Raw genomic sequence first — 19,028 nt, 5'->3', positions numbered from 1 at the left:
CAGAATCTACCCAGGACTGAGGCCCTACCTGTCATCCTGTGAACCCTGGAGAAAAAGTGATGGTTGCCAGATTTACTCCACAGTTCTTTGCTCCCTACCAATCTCTTCCCTTTCCCAAACAATTAGCTTCTTCAGTTAGCATGCTGGGGCAGGTGAAATCTGTTTGGGATCATGAACATAGTTCCTTCTATTTTCCACTTCAGCATCAAGAAGATATACTACCCAAACCTGATTTCATTTGTTCATGCCACAGGCATCTGCCCCTCACTTATATGCAAAACACTGTCAAGTGGTTGATAGGATAAAGTTATACACCACCCCTATTCTCAAGAGACTTTATAGTTGCATAGAGTTAAGAAAAAGTTTTAGAACAAAAATAACTGGCCAGGTGCGGTGGCTCACACCTGTAATCCCAGCACTTTGAGAGGCCAAGGAGGGCAGATCATGAGGTCAAGAGATCTAGACCATCCTGGCCAACATGGTGAAACCCCATCTCTACTAAAAATACAAAAATTAGCTGGGTGTGGTGGCACATGCCTGTAGTCGCAGCTATTCGGGAGGTTGAAGCAGGAGAATCGCTTGAACCAGAGAGTCGGAGGTTGCAATGAGCCGAGATCGCACCACTGTACTCCAGCCTGGTGACAGAGCAAGACTCCGTCTCAAAAAAAAAAAAGAAAAAGAAAAAGAAAAGAAAAAGAAAGAAAAATATCATTGTGAGCAGAGTATAAGTGAGGTAAGACCTACAATATGAAACAAATTAAGGAAACCTTCAAAATTAGGCAGGACTTGATTTAAACCCTAACAACAGATGGATGACAGTTCAACAAGTGCAGAAGGACGACACCATTTTAGACACAGAACAGTGTGGACACCATGTTATGAAAGTGGGAAAGTTTGCCAGGTGCGGTGGCTCACACCTGTAATCCCAACACTTGGGGAGGAGGAGGTAGAGGTGGGCAGATCACTTGAGGTCAGGAGTTCAAGAGCAGCCTGGCCAACATGGCAAAACCCTGCCTCTACCAAAAAAATACAAAAATTAGCCAGGTGTGGTGGTGGGCACCTGTAATCCTGGCTACTGAGGAGGCTGAGGCAGGAGAATCACTTCAACCCAGGAAGCGGAGGTTGCAATGAGCCGAGACAGTGCCACTGCACTCCAGCCCGGGTGACAGAGTGAGACACTGTTAAAAGAGACAAAGAGGAGGGAAAAGAGGAAGGAGGGAGGGAGGGAGGGAGGGAAGGAGAGGGAGAGGGAGAGGGAGAGGGAGAGAGGGGGAGAGAGGGAGAGAGAAAGAGAGAGAAAGAGGGAAAGCTTGGGTGTAGTCAAGGAAGAGCTAAAACCCAATGTGGTTGAAGGACAGCCAACAGAAGGGAAATCATGAGTGACAAATTAGACTATAAAGGCCATTAATATCAGCCCAAGGGATCTGGCCTTAGCTTGGTGGAAAGGGGCACCACTCAAGGCTTTTAAGCAGAGGAGTAACAGGATCAGAGTTGGGTTCCAAGAATGGCAGGTAGGCTGGATTCAAGCAAAGACACACTGCAGAGAGGCCAAGGAAGAGGCTGTTCTCAAAATCCTACTCACACGTGATAAAGGGCCTGACACACATGGCAGCCGTCAGAATAGAATGAAGGTGACAGGCCGGGCGCGGTGGCTCAAGCCTGTAATCCCAGCACTTTGGGAGGCCGAGACGGGCGGATCACGAGGTCAGGAGATCGAGACCATCCTGGCTAACATGGTGAAACCCCGTCTCTACTAAAAAATACAAAAAAAACTAGCCAGGCGAGGTGGTGGGCGCCTGTAGTCCCAGCTACTCGGGAGGCTGAGGCAGGAGAATGGCGTGAACCCGGGAGGCAGAGCTTGCAGTGAGCTGAGATCCGGCCACTGCACTCCAGTCCGGTCGACAGAGCGAGACTCCGCCTCAAAAAATAAATAAATAAATAAATAAATAAATAAATAAATAAATAAATAAATAAAGGTGACAGAGGTTGAGGAACTACAGAGAGGACTAACTGACATTGTAGTAACTCTTCAGCCTTGTTCCCTCAGATTTCTCCATGCAGAGATGATCTCAGACAGAACAGCTGTGACAACACAGATGTCCAAAACACTTCTTTACACTCACCATGACAAGTATCCAGGAGGAACAACAGGTGTGCAGCACCCAGTCAGTGTCAGGGCCCACAGGCTCCTGCCACGCTTCCTAATGACGGCTTGCTCCCCTGGCATGTAGTTTTTTTGTTCTGGTTTCGCTGTCATGAAAGCTTCCCTGTCACAGAGCGGCAAATGCACAGTTAAGTCTTCAGAGGCCACAGCTCAATTTGAACACAACTGTGCTTTGGGCTCCTCTTAGTCCAGGCATTGTAAGGACACTGGACGCTCACTTATTCTGCCTGCTTCTCCACAAGGGCCAGCTGAATACTTTCCCTGAACTAATGACCCTGGCTCAGTATTTTCTACTAACCAGCCTGGATAGCTTTCCTACTTCAAGCCCTGAACTCCCCTTCTATTATAGACTGATTTTTGCCCCCAACTTCCAATTCATACATTGAAGCCCTAATCCCCAATGTGACTATACTTGGAGACAGGAACTTTAAAGAAGTAACTAAGGTTAAATGAGGTCATGAGGGTGGGACCCTAATTCAACAGAACTGGCGCCCTTATGAAAAGAAGAAAAGACATCAGAGATGCACTTGCACAGAGAATAAAGCCATGTGAGGACACAGGGAGAAGACAGGAGAGGGGCTTCCAAGGACACAAACCTGTTGACACCTTGGACTTCCAGCCTCTAGAACCGTGAGAAAATAAATGTTACTTAAGCCACGCCTTCTGTGGTCTTCTATTACAGCAGCTCTAGCACCTTCTGAGGAATGCTGCCCACCCAGGCTGTGTGTTGGAAAGGGAATGTGTCAAAGGAAACTGAATTCATGCTCTGGTGACTGGCAGAAATGTGATGCCATTAAAAGATGGTGTAGGCACGAGGAATGAGATGGCAACGTCAGTTTGGGGTAGGTTTGAATTAGAGGACTTGACGGAACATCACCTAGAGCTCAGGAGCTGCTGGACTAGAGTCCGGGTTTGGGACCATCTGCACAGCAGCACTACGTGAAGCCCATCAATGAGAATACGAAAGGAGGGGGGCCAAGGATAAAGCCTTGTGCAATACCTATATCTAAGTGATAGGAAGATGAAACAAAAAGGCCGCCGCGGTGGCTCACGCCTGTAATCCCAGTGCTTTGGGAGGCCGAGGTGGGTGGATCATTTGAGGTCAGGAGTTCAAGACCAGCCTGGCCAACTGGTGAAGCCCTGTCTCTACTAAAAATACAAGAATTAGCCGGGTGTGGAGGCACACACCTGTAAGCCCAGCTACTTGGGAGGCTGAGGCAGGAGAATCACTTGAACCTGGGAGGCAGTGGTTGTGGTAAGCCGAGATCACACCACTGCACTCCAATCTGGGCAACAGAGTGAGACCCTATCCCAAAAAAACTAAAGTTGGGGGGGGAGGAGCGAGAGAGAGAGAGAGAGGGAGGGAGGGAGGGAGGGAAGAGAGAAAGAGAGAGAGAGAGAGAGAGAGCAAAAAGGAATAATCAGAAATCAAAATGCCAAAATTTCAGTGTCATCAAAACTAAAAGAATTTTAAGATGGGGTAGTTAACAATGCCAAATTATGCTAAGAGGTAGAGAGAATGAAAACAGAAAATGCCACTGACATTCAGAAAATGGAAGTCTGGGCCTGATAAGACACTAAGAAGCAAGTGGATACCAAGTAACAGAGGTAACAAATATTGATACATTTGAGAAGAGATAAATGAGAGAGTTGGAGTAGCAGCTGGAGGGAAAAGCAGGATTGATGGATGCTTTATTTATTTATTTTTATTTTATTTTATTTTTTGAGACAGAGTCTCGCTCTGTCACCCAGGCTGGAGTACAGTGGTACAATCTCAGTTCACTGCAACCTCTGCCTCCCAGATTCAAGCAATTCTCCTGCTCAGCCTCCTGAGTAGTTGGGATTACAGGTGCATGCCAACACGCCCAGCTTTTTTTTTTTTTTTTTTTTTTTTTTTTTAGTAGAGACGGGGTTTCACCATGTTGGTCAGGCTGGTCTCAAACTCCTGACTTCATGGTCTGCCTGCCCCAGCCTCCCAAAGTGCTGGGATTACAGGCATGAGCCACTGCACCCGGCCTGGATGTTTTTATTTTTAACATTAAGGAAATGATCGGCATGTTTCTGTATCAAGAGATGATATGGAGAACATGAAAACTGGGATTAGCCTTGATGATCCTTGATGATCTTCTCCGGGGGCAGGAGAGAAGTAGAAAAAAATGGGATAAAGAAGAAAACAAGGTCACTTACCTCAGCATCAATCTCTCCTATGAAATAGTTGACAAAAATCAGGAACTTGGAGAATATGGAGCAAAAGTACCACAGAAAAATAGTCTCTAGGGTGAAACAGGTAAATCAGTGAAGGTGGCCAGGAGGGGACGGAGGAACAGCTGCTCTTCAAGAGAAGACAACTGCATGAGGAAGAGGAGGCCAGCATGCCACCTTTCAGTTTTCAAGAGACTCTGGAAATCTAGGTTTACATAAAATGTCCCCATTAAAAAAAAAACTGACAGCTATTTCAAACTTAAAAGAAGTTCTATGTAAACCAAAACAGAATGGAGCCCCCGAGCTGGCGGTGAACTAAGGCTTGTGAACTAAGGCAGTGAACTAATGGCCACAACATTAGTTCACTACAAAGAGTCAATGAATTGAATTAAAATGTCTAAGAAATAACTTAGGTTAAAAATATAAATATAATAAACGTGGAGCAGCAAGTTTATTTTTTCTCACAGTAATATACATCAAGAATAGAAAAGGAAAGTGGTAACTTTTACCCTAAATTGGGGCTTAACATGTTTTTAAAACGTAAGAGTAGGCTGGGTGCAGTGGCTCACGCCCATAATCCCAGCACTTTGGGAGTCCGAGACTGGTGAATTACTTAAGGTCAGGAGTTCAAGACCAGCCTGGCCAATGTGATGAAACCTCGTCTCTACTAAAAATACAAAAAAAAAAAAAAAAATAAGCCAGGTGTGATGACAGGCACCTATAATCCCAGCTACTCTGGAGGCTGAGGCAGGAGAATTGCTTGAACCCGGGAGGCAGAGGTTGCAGTGAGCCGAGATTGCTCCACTGCACTCCAGCCTGGGTGACAGAATGAGACTATGCCTCAAAAAATAAAAACTAAAGGCCAGGGGCAGTGGCTCATGCCTGTAATCCCAGCACTTTGGGAGGCCAAGGCAGGCAGATCATCTGAGGTCAGGAGTTTGAGACCAGCCTGGCCAACTTGGCAAAACACCGTCTCTACTAAAAATACAAAATTTAGCCAGGCATGGTGGTGGGCGTCTGTAATCGCAGCTACTCAGGAGTCTGAGGCAGGAGAATCACTTGAACTGGAGGCAGAGGTTGCAGTGAGCCAAGATTGTGACATTACACTCCAGCCTGGGCAACAAGTGAAACTCTGTCTCAATAAAAATAAATAAATAAAATAAATAAGTAAATTAGCTGGGCATGGTAGTGCATGCCTGTAATCGCAGCTACTCAGGAGGCTGAGGCACAGGCATCGCTTGAACCCGAGAGATGGAGGTTATAGTGAGCCGAGATTGCACCACTCACTCCAGCATGGGTGACAGAGCAAGACTCCATCTCAAACAAACCCGTAAGTGTAGGATGTGAGGATTTCTAGATTTACAAGGAGCACAGAGCTGGAATGAAGGGGGCTGTCACCAGCGATGGCCAGACGCAATGAACTACCATCAGGAAAGAAAGAGCCCAGGTACTGTCATCTCTGCTCATATTCCAAGGTCTGGGACTTAGAAGTGGCAGGATTATTCCAAAAATATAGTCATCTACACCCGAACCCACCATCACCTTATCTAATAGTAATCAGGAATCAATTATGCAGTCAGTATCACACCAAGAGCCTCTCCCCACAAGGCACTTATGTAGCCAACACGCAATCCATGAAAACACTAAACCCTAAAACCTTAGCAGGGGCCAGGCACGGTGGCTCACGCCTGTAATCCCAGCACTTTGGGAGTGGATCACCTGAGGTCAGGAGTTCGAGACCAGCCTGACCAATATGGTGAAACCCCATCTATACTAAAAGTACAAAAATTAGCTGGATGTGGTGGCACACGCCTGTGGTCCCAGCTACTCAGGAGGCTGAGACAGGAGAATTGCTTGAACCCAGGAGGTGAAGGTTGCAGTGAGCCAAGATCATGCCACTGCACTCCAGACTGGGCAACAGAGCAAGACTCCATCTCAAAAAAATCACTTAGCAGGACTGCTGGTGAGGAATGTTTAACCCTAATTGCTTTGACTGTGGAAGGGTACCTGATTGTATAATCTAGTGTGAAACCATAGAGTAAGTTATTTCTGTTTCATTGAGGGATGAGGAAAAGAAACGGCAGGGTCTCTCTGGCAACATTCAACCTAGACATTATTTACTTTCCACTGAACTCCACGCTTGCCTATAAAACATTCTGAACTTCAGCAAGAAAAAAGCAGCCTTCTCAGGACGCTTGACCACAGTGTGCACTTTGAGGAATGCTGTTCTTGCAGCACTTGTATGCATCTGTGTAACAAGAAAGAAGAAAACAAACCCACTAGACTTTTGTTAGGAAAATACAGTTGGTGGAGACTGTGCAATGTTAAGTCAGCAACTATAGACAGGCTGAGAATTCCTTACAGGCATCAGCCCTGACTCCAAGACTTCATGCCTCACACCAGCCATGGCTGGCCTCCTTCAGAGTCTACCACAGAGCCTTGGCACATGCCATTCCTTCCAACAGCATAAGGAAAATGTCCTGCTGTATCTGAGCTGGTACTGACTGATGTCTCTAGCAAGGAAGAGATAAAGACAACTCAATTTCACCCTTCTTCAAATATATTTTACCTAGAACAGATCCTATATTATTATGCAGATCATATTTAAGGCTGCCTGGATTTCTCCTTTGAAAAGCAAGGCATATGGAAATTCAAATACTCAAGTGTATTTACTTCAAATAATTAATATCAAAAATAGAAGGAGAAGCAGGGCTCTAAAATATGTACTTGCTTAGTGTACTTTCCCATTGTGATAGTTACTGGTCTTAGCCAGAGAGAACTTTCAAATGTGGGAAATCAATGAAATCTATTCCATTGAGAATTATCTGGAGAAGAGTGATCACAGACCCACTGAGTAGTTTTTATTTCTCATTTATGATCAAGAATGGAATCTACTTATCTCAAAGTTCATTTGGCCTGTTGATACTAAGTACCTTCCCTACCCCCAGCCACCATAAACAATACTTCATCCTATATGGCGAGACTCTGGGCTGGAGTTCAAGGCCTTTCACAGTTGGATTGCTTCTCTAAGAGTTCTGTGAGTTGGGAGAGGGATGGAGCCAATATTGTGTGGAAACAGAGGTACCCACAGAGAGAGGACATCCTCACGCTGCTGATAGAACTAGTACCTGAAAATAGCTCAACCATCCTGAGGGTCAGCTGAGACAAGGGTTTTCCCCAAATCGACATTTAGTGTTACATGACTTTTTGAACTTGCATTTCTACCCCCCTCACTTTTTTTTTGGTATATCTAAACTACTACAAGAGTCCTGCCTCAAGACAAACTTTCTGACCCTGGTTTTATACTATATTCTAAAAAAAAAAAAAAAAAAAAATCACTCAAGGGAAAGAAGTTCAAGTTTCTTGCTCAGGCACTGAGGCTCACCATAATCCAGCCGTACCTCAGGCCCCCAGCTCCTCAGCAAGCCCCAAATGGTCTATGCATGGTCACCCACACGAGCCTGCCCTTTGCTCATGCCCCATGCTCTGCCTGGAATCCCTTCCCCACTTCTGACTACTTATTCACAGTAAGTGCTAAGTAAACATTTTTTCCAAGTGAACAAATTTAAGACCTACCATTTTCAAGGCTCAGTTGAAATTTTAGATTATATACGAACCCTTCCATGACCACCACAGTCTGAAGGTATCATTTCATCTTCTGAATTTCAGTTATTGCTCATATACTTAACAAGTTCTATGTAACAAACACCTGCTGTGAGGCAGGTATCAGGGTTCAATCCAGAAGAGCTACCATCCTGCCCTGAAAGAGCCCAGAGTCCAGCGGGGAGAGCTATGAAGTATAACTGCTGAACAATGGTGTGGGTGCTGGAATATTTAAATACAAAGGCTTTCTTATTGTTATATGTATTTATTGAGCTCCTACTAGCATTAGCCTAGGTACTTTTTGTGGGTTCTGATTCAATCCTAATGGGCCATTTTACAAGGAAAAAGAAAAGAGACTCTGAAAAGTTAACTTGGTTTCCCCTGGCTATTTGGATAAGCAGAGTCTAGATTCAAACCCAGTTGAGTCTGGATTCCTTCCACCATCTACCCTGCCTCCCAAGCCTGAGGTGTAGAATGTATTCTGGAAATACGTGTAGTCAGACTGGGAAGAGGAAGCCATCCCAGGCAGAAGGAACAGCACGAGATGCGTTCCCAGAATGGCGAATGGTTCAGGAAGGTCAGAACACAGTTACATGTTGAAAAAAAAGAAGTAGGTTAGACTGTGAAGCACCCCGGACTCAATCCAGTAGACTATAGAGGAGCTTCAGGGTCCATGTCGTGTGTCCCCAGCAAGATAAGCTTTGTGTGTGTGTGTGTGTGTGTGTGTGTGTGTGTGTGTGCGCGCGCGTGGCAGGGGAACGGAATCTCGCTCTTGTGGCCCAGGCTAGAGTACAGTGGTGCAATCTTGGCTCACTGCAACCTCGGCCTCCTGGATTCAAGCAATTCTGCCTCAGCCTCCTGAGAAGCTGGGATTGCAGGTGCCCGCCACCACACCCGGCTACTTTTTGTGTTTTTAGTAGAGATGGGGTTTCACTATGTTGGCCAGGCTGGTCTCAAACTCCTGACCTCAAGTGATCCACCCTCCTCAGCCTCCAAAAGTGCTGGGATTACAGGCGTGAGCCATCAGGCCCAGCCAAGATAAGCTTTCTTAAGAGCAGGCACCACAGCCCCTTTCTGTATTTTCACACCATCAAGTTTGTATTCAATACAACTGGTGGAAAGCCCACGGGCTTTTCTGGATCATTTAGTTTCACGTCCCCAGTGGGACCCCGTGGTTTTATGCAGCTTTATGAATGCTGACTATCTGTGCCTCCAACAAGGCTTGGCAACTCAAGAAACCAGTGACCACCTCAGACCAACAGCAAACCTACTCTAGTTGCCACTAAGTGGGCTAGGGCTATCTTTTCTACTTATCAAAACTCCTGCCATTCCCTGGGTTCCTTCATTTCCGGGGATCATGTAATAGCAAAGCTGTCTGAAGATTATCTCAATAGCACTTAAGATGTGCTAGGCACTATGTGCATTCGTTTAACCCTCGTAACTTCTGGAACTAGATTCTAATATGCCCATTTGACTGATGAGGAAATAGAAGCTTAGAGAGTAAAAGTCAGTCTGATCTAGAGTGCAGGTTTCCAATCCCAATGCTCATTTTCTTAATCACTTAGCCATGATACCCACCAGGCAAAGAGATTAAGGAAATCTGGGCAGTCCCTCATGAAGAACCAAAGAAAGAAGTTGCTGAGATCTTGAGGAAAACACGTCCAGCTCCAGCTTGCCACTCTCATCGCATCCCTATGCAACGAATGCAAGAATCATTTCACTAAGATGTGACCAGAAAAACCCATTCCCACATGATTAGACCCTGGGCTTCAGATGCCCTGAGAGAGTGTTGGAGTCCTTCAACCTCCTTTCCTGAGGAACACCTTATCAAAGTCATCACCATCTGCATCTATTCTTCCAGCTCCTTCCCTGCCACACCAATTCCATTTATGCAAATGTGTTTGTGCCAGGTAGTGCTCAAGGGGCTGGTAATACAGCAAGTAACACAAATGATAAGATCCCTGCAGTCTTGAAGCTTAACATCTGGCAAAGGTGACAAGTCAAAGAGATGATTTTTTTTTTTTTCTCGAGATGGAGTCTCACTCTGTCACCCAGGCTGGGGTGCAATGGCACAATCTTGGCTCACTGCAACCTCCGCCTCCCAGGTTTAAGCAATTCTCCTGCCTCAGCCTCCCAAGTAGCTGGGACTACAGACGTGTGGCACCATGCCTGGCTAATTTTTGTATTTTTAGTAGAGATGGGGGGGTTCACCATGTTGGCCAGGCTGGTCTCGAACTCCTGACCTCAGATGATCCACCTGCCTCGGCCTCCCAAAGTGCTGGGATTACAGACATGAGCCACTGCACCTGGCCAAAATGAGATGATTTCTGATGGTACATGCTATGAATGATAGAGATACTGGTGGCATGGAGATGGGAGGCTGTTTTAGAAAGTCCTTCCTGGGAGGTGACATTTGAATTCATACCCAGATGACAAGGAGCTACCCTCCAAGGCTCCAGGATCTACCTTATACTTGGCCAACTGAAAAAGACATTAACGATGATCTGGTCTCAACTTCTTATTTGTCAGTGAGCAAACAGAAGCTCAATGAGATTAAAAGACTAGGACAAGGTTTCCCAACTGACTGCAATTTGTTTCTTCTTACTATTCTATAGAGACTTTCAATATACACATTTGAAATCTAGGCATCTTAAGTTGTGTTTTTAACACATTCATAGTTTTTTTTGTTTTTGAGACAGGGTCTCACTCTGTCACCCAGGTTGGAGTGCAGTGGTGCAATCATGGCTCACTGTAGCCTCAACCTCCTGGGCTCAAGCAACCCTTCCATTTCAGCCTCCCAAGTAGCTGACACCACAGACACATGCCACCACGCAGGATTAATTATTACTTTTTGTAGAGACGGGGTCTCACTTCATTGCCGAGGCTGGTCTGGAACTCCTGGCCTCAAGTGATCCTCCTGCTTGGGCCTCCCAAAGTGCTGGGATTACAGGCATGAGCCACCATGCCTGACCACACATTTGTACTTACAATTTTATTTTCAGTACACTCTTGGGGAAAAAATGACAGGCCTTCACTTGATCGATAATGAAATTGAGCCTCCAGCTGGCTGAGTAGTTTGTCTAATGGCCTGTCACTAGCAACTGAATCAAAACTCTGATGATTTGTATTCTAGTCCTGTGTTCTTTCACCTGGGTGAGAAGTAGCTGCCTAGTCAGTGGTCTATGAATATAAGACATCATTACCAGCAACTTCACACCCTATGGTGCAAAGAACATACAAAAGTCAAAGATAAGCACAAATTACTGTCATAACACAGAAATTCAAAGACCCTGAGTAATTTGCTGCAGACTTCAGATGACTGGACAATCATGGCCTGAGGCAGTCCCCGCTATCCCCTCTTGCCTTCTGGGTACAAGACTGAAAGCTGCCCTGGTGACACATTGCAGAGATTTTAGTAAATAAAGAAGAATGTGTTTCTCAGAGCCAACCCCCAAATCTTCATAGCTGGATCCAACCCAGACCAGGAGTCTTCATAGTGAGTGAACCCTTAGATGAGTGTCATATTTAAGTCTCATGAGTCTTCTGCTTAATAAATAAACTACTAGTGGTTCCCAAACCTACCTGCACTGATCAGAATGATCTGGGAGAGTTTTCAAATAAAGATCTTTCGATTCACACAAGACCTGGAGACTTAGAAATGCCAAAGGTGAGAGTCTGGGGAATGTATGCTTTAAAATTCAGCCAGCCTGGAAATTTCACTGGTTTTTCTCATGTCTTAGTGCTGCAATGTAATACAGAGAGGAAAGATGCCTGCTTTTATTATCAAGTGGGCAAGCTAAGTTAGGCTGCATCCTTTAAGGGCTGCTTCCAGAAGAGTCTTTTCTGCTACCCAAGGGCCCTGTACCAGTAGGAAGGTCCTGGGCGTATCCGCCTGGTTACCTGTGAAGTCGGTTGTCTCATTCCCTTTGGCTGCACATCAAACCCCCGTACAACCCAGGGAAAGCTTTTTCTGAGATCGGCTTGCCAATTTCTTTGTGAAGCAGACCGTAGCCTGCAAGGGTGAGGGGCCTCTCCAGCAGAAAGAATCTCAGAGTGTGGATCATCCCTCACCCCCAACCACCGCCAAAGGGGCCTGGCTCCCTCCCCATGGGATTCTTCTCTGCCCTAGACAGCCAGCTACTGGCTTGGAAAAAGAGAAAGGGAAAAGGAAAAGAAAGAAGGTAATTCAGGCCCCAGTGGCCAGCGCCCTCAAGGACACGAGCAGTTCTTACCTGGAGATGGAAGAGGAGCGGCTCTGTTCGTTCGATCAGGAATTCTGTCTCTGCAGGTGAGCACTAGGCTTGCAACTCACTGGACTTTGAACAAAGGTTGATTTAAAAGCTAATGTATTTAACAGGGACATGTGGTCTGAATTCAAGTGACCTCTGTCCTGCTTCCTGCCAGCTGGCTGGGCCCTGAGCTGGAAAACCTGACAAACCTCAGCAAACCAAATGCTCTGGCCCACCTGCCTGGCCCTGCAGGGAGGCTGCTGCTTGCCAGACACTCCCAGAGAACAAGGAGGAGAGAGGGGGCGAAGGACAGCCAGGGAGGAGGTGCTTCCACTTTCCTTGGTACTCTCCCTTTGGCAGATGCCTTGGTCACACCCAACCAACCCCCAATCCTGTTAGGGTCCTCCAGTCCCCTATCCCGGGGTCGGGGCCGAGACTCATACAGGAGCATCCTCAATCACTGAGGCCTCCTCAAGGAGCAGTAGCCTGTAATACTCCCACCCAGGAGGCCAGTAAGCCCCAGGAAATGCGGCCAAGCGTTCAGGGCACCCATCCTGCTTCCCTCCGCCCTGGATTCTCACTTGTGTGCTCCCTAGGAGTTTAGCAAACAAAGCCCTTGCTCTTATGTCCCAGGCTTCCTTCTTATCCACTCTCTCCCCTCTCTTTTTTTCTTCTCTTTCTCACCTGACGGCGCTCTTTCTGTTCTCCAGCCTAGTGATAATTGTCTTCCCTTCATACACTCAGAGTCTCTCAGGCAAGCCCAGCAGGGTAGGCAGAAGACATTTTTACAAACCCCTCCATCCTGCTGCCTTGCTGCCCGAGAAGTAGGCTGGTGCCGGTGTGCTCAGCCCCCAGCCCTAGCCGCGATCAGCAGCTGATTCCTATCAGCAGCACCCACAGACAGTTCTAGCACTGGCCTTCTCACTGACCTGGATCCTCAGCCCACACTGCAAATCAGGGCAAGAGATTGCTCCCGGCACTCAGGCAAAGCAAACCACAGGCCGAGGACTGGGTGACCTCACCCCTCTTCCACCCACACTGCAAAGGCCATTTGTCTTTGCTGGGCCTTGGCTTGGCCCCCAACAAAGACATGACCTGAGCCAGTGGATAAACGGTTTAAAATGACACTGAGCGGCTTCCTCATACCAGCTTATCTTCCTCCACCTCGGGGCTAAGCCCTCTTGGCCTCCTCTATATCTTTCAAAGCAGAAGGCAGAATGGGAAAATCTGGATTTAGGATCAGAACACCTGAGTTCACTGTAATCCCAGCACTTTGTGAGGTCGAAGCAGGCAGATTGCCTGAGCTCAAGAGTTCGAGACCAGCCCAGGCCACCTGGTGAAACCCTATCTCTACAAAAGGTTAAAAAAACGCCAGGCATGGTGGTACATGCCTGTAGTCCCAGCTACTCTGGAGGCTGAAGTGGGAGGATCACTTGATGGAGAGGCAGAGGTGCAGTGAGCCGTGATCATGCTGCTGAACTCTAGCCTCAATGACAGAGGGAGACCCTGTCTCCAAAGAAAGAAAGAAAGAAAGAACACCTGAGTTCAATTCTGATGCCACCGTTTCCCAGGTGTTTGATCCAAAGTAATTCAGTTTTAGCACTCTGGGCCTCACTTACCTTCATCACGTATAAATAGTTGTTATTGTATGGTTTTTAGAAATTTTTTAAAATTGTGAGTTTTTTTGTTTTTTGTTTTTTGTGTTTTTTGAGCTGGAGTCTCACTCTGCTGCCCAGACTGAAATGCAGTGGTGCAATCTCAGCTCACTGCAACATCTGCTTCCTGAGTTCAAGTGATTCTCCTGCCTCCGCCTCCCGAGTAGCTGGGATTATAAGCGCCCACCACCATGCCTGACTAATTTTTTTGTATTTTTAGTACAGACAGGGTTTCACCATGTTGGCCAGGCTGGTCTCGAACTCCTGACCTCAAGTGATCCTCCCGCCTTGGCCTCCCAAAGTGCTGGGATTACAGGCCTGGTGTATTCCTTTTGTATCTGGTTTATTTCATTCAATATGATGTTTGTGAGGTTCACTCATGTTGCTGTGAGTAGCCATAGTTCATTTGTTTTCATACTAGGATTCCATTTACATAATGTCCAAATATAGGTCAGAACTTTGGGGGATTCCCGGTTAGGTGGTAACACATGACCCTAACTTCTGGTATACTGGCAAGATTCTAGTTCTTGAGCTAAGTGAAGGTTACACAGGTATTTAAGATTAATTATTGAGCTAGGCATTTTTGTTTCATGCACTAATTCTGTATAAATAATAATTAAATTATATTGAAATTTTAAACATTACAATATGTGTATAGCACACTGGAGTAAGAAGAAGCTCTTCAAGGCTAGAAGTGACCTGCCTGAGGATTTCAGCTGTGCTCAGCTCTGCATGATCTATTCAAAAGTGGAAGGGATCAATATCTTGGCATGCCAATAACCTACATGTGGCACACCTGAGCAATCTGGTCAAGAAGCTTTGATCTCTCCACTTCAATTTTTAAAAAATTGGCTGGGCACAGTGGCTCATGCCTATAATCTCAGCACTTTGGGAGGTTGAGGTGGGAGGAATGCTTGAGTCCAGGAGTTTGAGACCAGCCTGGGCAACATGGTGAAACCCCATCTCTACAGAAAATACAAAAATAGCTGGGAGTGGTGGTGCACACCTATAGTCCCAGCTACTCAGGAGACTGAGGCAGGAGGATTGATTGAGCCTGCGAGGTCAAGGCTGCAGTGAGCCACGATCATGCCACTACATGCCAGCCTGGACTACAGAGTGAGACCCTGTCTCAAAAAAAAAAAAAAAATTAAATTGTGGTAAAATATTCGTAACAAAAAAATTACCATTCTAATCATTTTGAGTATACAATTCAGTGGCGTTAAGTACTTTCACACTGTTGGGCAACCATCACCACCATCCATCTCCAGAACTTTTTTATCTTCCCAAAGTGAAACTGTGTAGCCATTGAACATGATTTTCTATTCCCTCCTCCCCAGCCCCTGGCAACCACCTTTCTACTTTGTTTCTACAAATTTGACTACTCTAAGCACCTTCTATGTGTGGAATAGTATACTATTTGTCCTTTTGTGACTGGCTTATTTCACTTAGCAAATGTCTTCAAAGTTCATTCGTGTTGTAGCACATGTCAGAATTTCCTTCCTTTTGAAGGGTGAATAATATTCCACTATGTATATACACCACATTTTATTTATTCATCCATCACGGAATGAATTGCTACCACCTTTAGGCTGTAGTCAATCATACTGCTGTGAAAATGGATGTACAAATATTTGTTCAAGTCCCTGTTTTCAAATATTTTGGGTATTTGCCCAGAAATGGAATTGCTGGATCATACGTTTAATTTCTTAAGGAACTGCCATACTGTTTTCCATGGTGTCTGCACCATTTTAGCTTCCCACCAGCAACATAGAAAGGTTCCAATTTCGCCATAGTCCCATGAACACTTATTATTTTCTGTTTTTTGTTTGTTTGTTTGTTTGTTTTTTAAATGATGGCCATTTTAATGGGTTTGAGGTGACATCTCATTGTGGTTTTGATGCATTTCCTTAATGATTCATAATGTTGAGCATCTTTTCATGTGCTTACTGGCCATTTGTATCTTCTTTAGATAAAAGTCTATTCAATTTGCCCATTTTAAAAATCAAGTTGTTTTTGTTGTTATTGAATTGTATCATCTCAATTTTTCTTTATTGTAAAACAAAGACTCAGAGACGTGAAGTGACTTAGCCAAAGTCACCTCAGGCAGACACATGGCTAAAAACACTGTGCTCTTGCTTTCATGGCCAATGCCCTTTCTACTATACCAGTCTGCCTGGTTTAATGGGTATCCTCAAATTTTTCTCCAGCTTCAGGTCTGATTGTCCTAGTATGCATGTCCTACTACCTTGTCTTTTTAGTAGCTCATTAACTTACTCTGAGCCTGGAATTTTAAGCTCCAGTGGCTTCTCTCCCTGTCTAGAGTCAATATTTATGACAGGCTCCCTTTCCACTCTCTCTGTTACTCTGGCCTCATCCCACCTTAAGTGGCAGCCTGTGTACTCTGCATACCTTTGGAGGAATTTATTAGGCCAGGGTCCAGATGCAAGACTGAGATAAATGTTTTACAGCAGTGTGGGTGACAAGCTGGAGACAGGGCAATGCCACTTGGCTGCAGCACACACTGGCTCCACATGACTGCTGACTGGAGCTTTCTAGTTCTTTTCAGTAACCAGGTGTCAGGACAGGGGAGGCCTGAGGATCCTTGGAGAGCTGTGAATTATTAACACTTGCAAGCTGGCTGCCAAGGATATCCGAGTAGTAATTCATTTGCTCTTCCTTTTCCCAGATGAGGGGTCAGAATACACAATCCTTTTCCACATAAGAAAAAGGCACAGAACAAGAACATGCCATGTTCTGAGTTCCTGCATATGGCAAGGTCTGGTCTTGGCACTCTTAGAGTATTGGTTAAAAGAATATTTGGTCGCCCCTTTGTAAGAGATACAGAAACAATCAGTGGACCTTGGGCAGTTTGGATTCTGCCTTAAAAAGCCAGACCCTCAAGGGCCCCCAGTGGTCCAGAATGGGGAACAGGAGAAGAGCAAGAAAAGCGTCAGGGATCTCAAGGCCACAGCCTCAGCCTGACCTCATCCCTCTGGGGACCATCCCATCCAGAGGTAAAGGGTCAGTAAGAAAGAAGCAGGAACCATGAACAGCCTAGTGGCCCAAGTCTGTAGCTTGATTTAAAAGACATCCCTCGGCCGGGTGCGGTGGCTCACACCTGTAATCCCAACACTTTGGGAGGCCGAGGCAGGCGGATCACCTGAGGTCGGGAGTTCGAGATCAGCCTGGCCAACATGGAAAAACCCCGTCTCTTCTAAAAGTATAAAATTAGCCAGGCGTGGTGGCGCATGCCTATAATCCCAACTACTAGGGAGGCTGAGGCAGAAGAATCGCTTGAACCCAGGAGGCAGAGGTTGCGGTGAGCCGAGATTGCACCACTGCATTCCAGCCTGGGCAACAAAACGAGACTCCATCTCAAAAAAAAAAAAAAAAAAAAAGACATCATCCCTGCCAGGCGCAGTGGCTCACGCCTGTAATCCCCGCACTTTGGGAGGCCAAAGTAGGTAGATCACCTGAGGTCAGGAGATCGAGACCAACCTGGCCAAAATGGCAAAACCCTGTCTCTGCTAAGAATAAAAAAAAAAAAAAAAATTATCCAGGCGTGGTGGCAGGTGCCTGTAATCCTAGCTACTTGGGAGGCTGAGGCAGAAGAATTGCTTGAACCTGGGAGGTGGAGGTTGCAATAAGCTGAGATCGTGCCATTGCACTCCAGCCTGGGCAAGAGAACGAGACTCTGTCTCAGAAAAAAAAAGACATTGCACCTCAAAGTATTGCTTCTCCCAGAATGGTTCCAATGCCCCCTGACATTCTAGCTTGGAGAGTAAACTAATTGTGCCCATCCTGTTTTCTCTGTTGCTTAGAATTCTTGACAGGATGCTGGGCGCGGTGGCTCACACCTGTAATTCCTGCACTTTGGGAGGCCGAGGCAGTTGGATCACTTGAGATCAGGAGTTCAAGACCAGCCTGGCCAACATGGTGAAACTCCGTCTCTACTAAAAATACAAAAAATGAGCCGGGCGTGGTGGTGGGCACCTGTAGTCCCAGCTACTCGGAAGGCTGAGGCAGGAGAATCACTTGAACCCAGGAGGTGGAGGTTGCAGTGAGCCGAGGTTGCGCCACTGCACTCCTGCCTGGGCAACAAAGTGAAAGAGCGAAACTCTGTTTTAAAAAAAACGAATTCTTGCCAAGGAAAAAGCAATGCTTGTCTTGTTTTTTGGAAATGTAGTCTCGCTCTGTCACCCAGGCTGGAGTGCAGTGGCACAATCTCAGCTCACTGCAACCTCTGCCTCCTGGGTTCAAGTGATCCTCCTGCCTCAGCCTCCCAACCGGGATTCCAAGTGTGCTCTACCATGCCTAGCTAATTTTTGTATTTTCAGTAGAGACAGGGGTTCACTATGTTAGCCAGGCTGAATTTGAACTCCTGACCTCAAGTGATCCACCCACCTCAACCTCCCAGAGTACTGGGATTGCAGGCATGAGCCACCACACCTAACCAATGCTTGTCTTTATTATCCACGGAAGAAAGTACATTTTCTCCTCCGAAGCCCAAGTCAGCATGAGGATGGCCCCATTCGGTTTGCCTTAGGGTAGAGTGCAGCCTCTGTGCCTCCAGACAACTGTAGAAGTGCCTGCAATTCCACTCAGCAGAGTATTTTTTTACTAAGCACCCTTTGCTAAGTACTACCTATTAATTTCCTCTGGGTCAATTGAAAATGCCAGGGAGGGTAAATGTTAAATCCTTGATGGAAGAATGAGGCATCAAGGCCCGGGACTCTTCGTGCCTGAGGGAAGGTTGAGAAAGAACAGCCATTGCCAAGTGTGGGAGACCAGTTTCCCCAACTTCTTCAGCCAAAGACAGCTTCACAGGTGTCTTTCAGAGGAGCCCTGCACTGGGATTCACATAGTGTGGCTTGCAGGCAGCTCTCGGAGATGATGAACCAAAGAGGATGGGGGACCTGCAGTTGCAGGCCACACCCTGTCACCGTGGCATCCAGCAGGCCGTGGGGCCTGCGAAGGGGAAAGTCACATTCCCCTAGGCATTCACACAGCAGAGTGTAGCTTCGTGGGGGTGGGTGAGGGGGAACCACCCCACGGTACAGACAGAGCTGTGACTGCAGCCATCTCTGCCATGAGGCTGGTGTGTCCTGGAGAGACTCGCGCTGTCCCTGTAGAAATGGGTGTGCAGACTGGAGAGGCTCGGGCTGTCCCTGTAGA

At 46.4% G+C, this 19,028-nt stretch overlaps 1 protein-coding gene across 2 annotated transcripts in view; it reads right to left on the bottom strand.

Moving 5' to 3' along the window:
• Positions 1 to 13,079, bottom strand: part of PDZK1 (PDZ domain containing 1) — a 35,811-nt gene extending 22,732 nt beyond the window's left edge. The window contains exons 1-2 of one of the 2 annotated variants that reach the window (XM_010374458.2): positions 12,883 to 13,079; positions 12,202 to 12,285 (exon numbers count right to left, since the gene is read on the bottom strand). The gene's annotated coding sequence lies outside the window, so the exon portion shown is untranslated. The remainder of the gene's footprint in view (positions 1 to 12,201; positions 12,286 to 12,882) is intronic. The other variant, XM_030935506.1, reaches the window with a different exon arrangement.
• Positions 13,080 to 19,028: the final 5,949 nt, after the last annotated feature.

This window comes from Rhinopithecus roxellana, chromosome 8 (assembly GCF_007565055.1).
Source record: "Rhinopithecus roxellana isolate Shanxi Qingling chromosome 8, ASM756505v1, whole genome shotgun sequence".
NCBI lineage: Eukaryota > Metazoa > Chordata > Mammalia > Primates > Cercopithecidae > Rhinopithecus > Rhinopithecus roxellana.
Note: the sequence above shows the minus strand (reverse complement) of the source record. Positions and strands in the feature narration are given on the sequence as shown.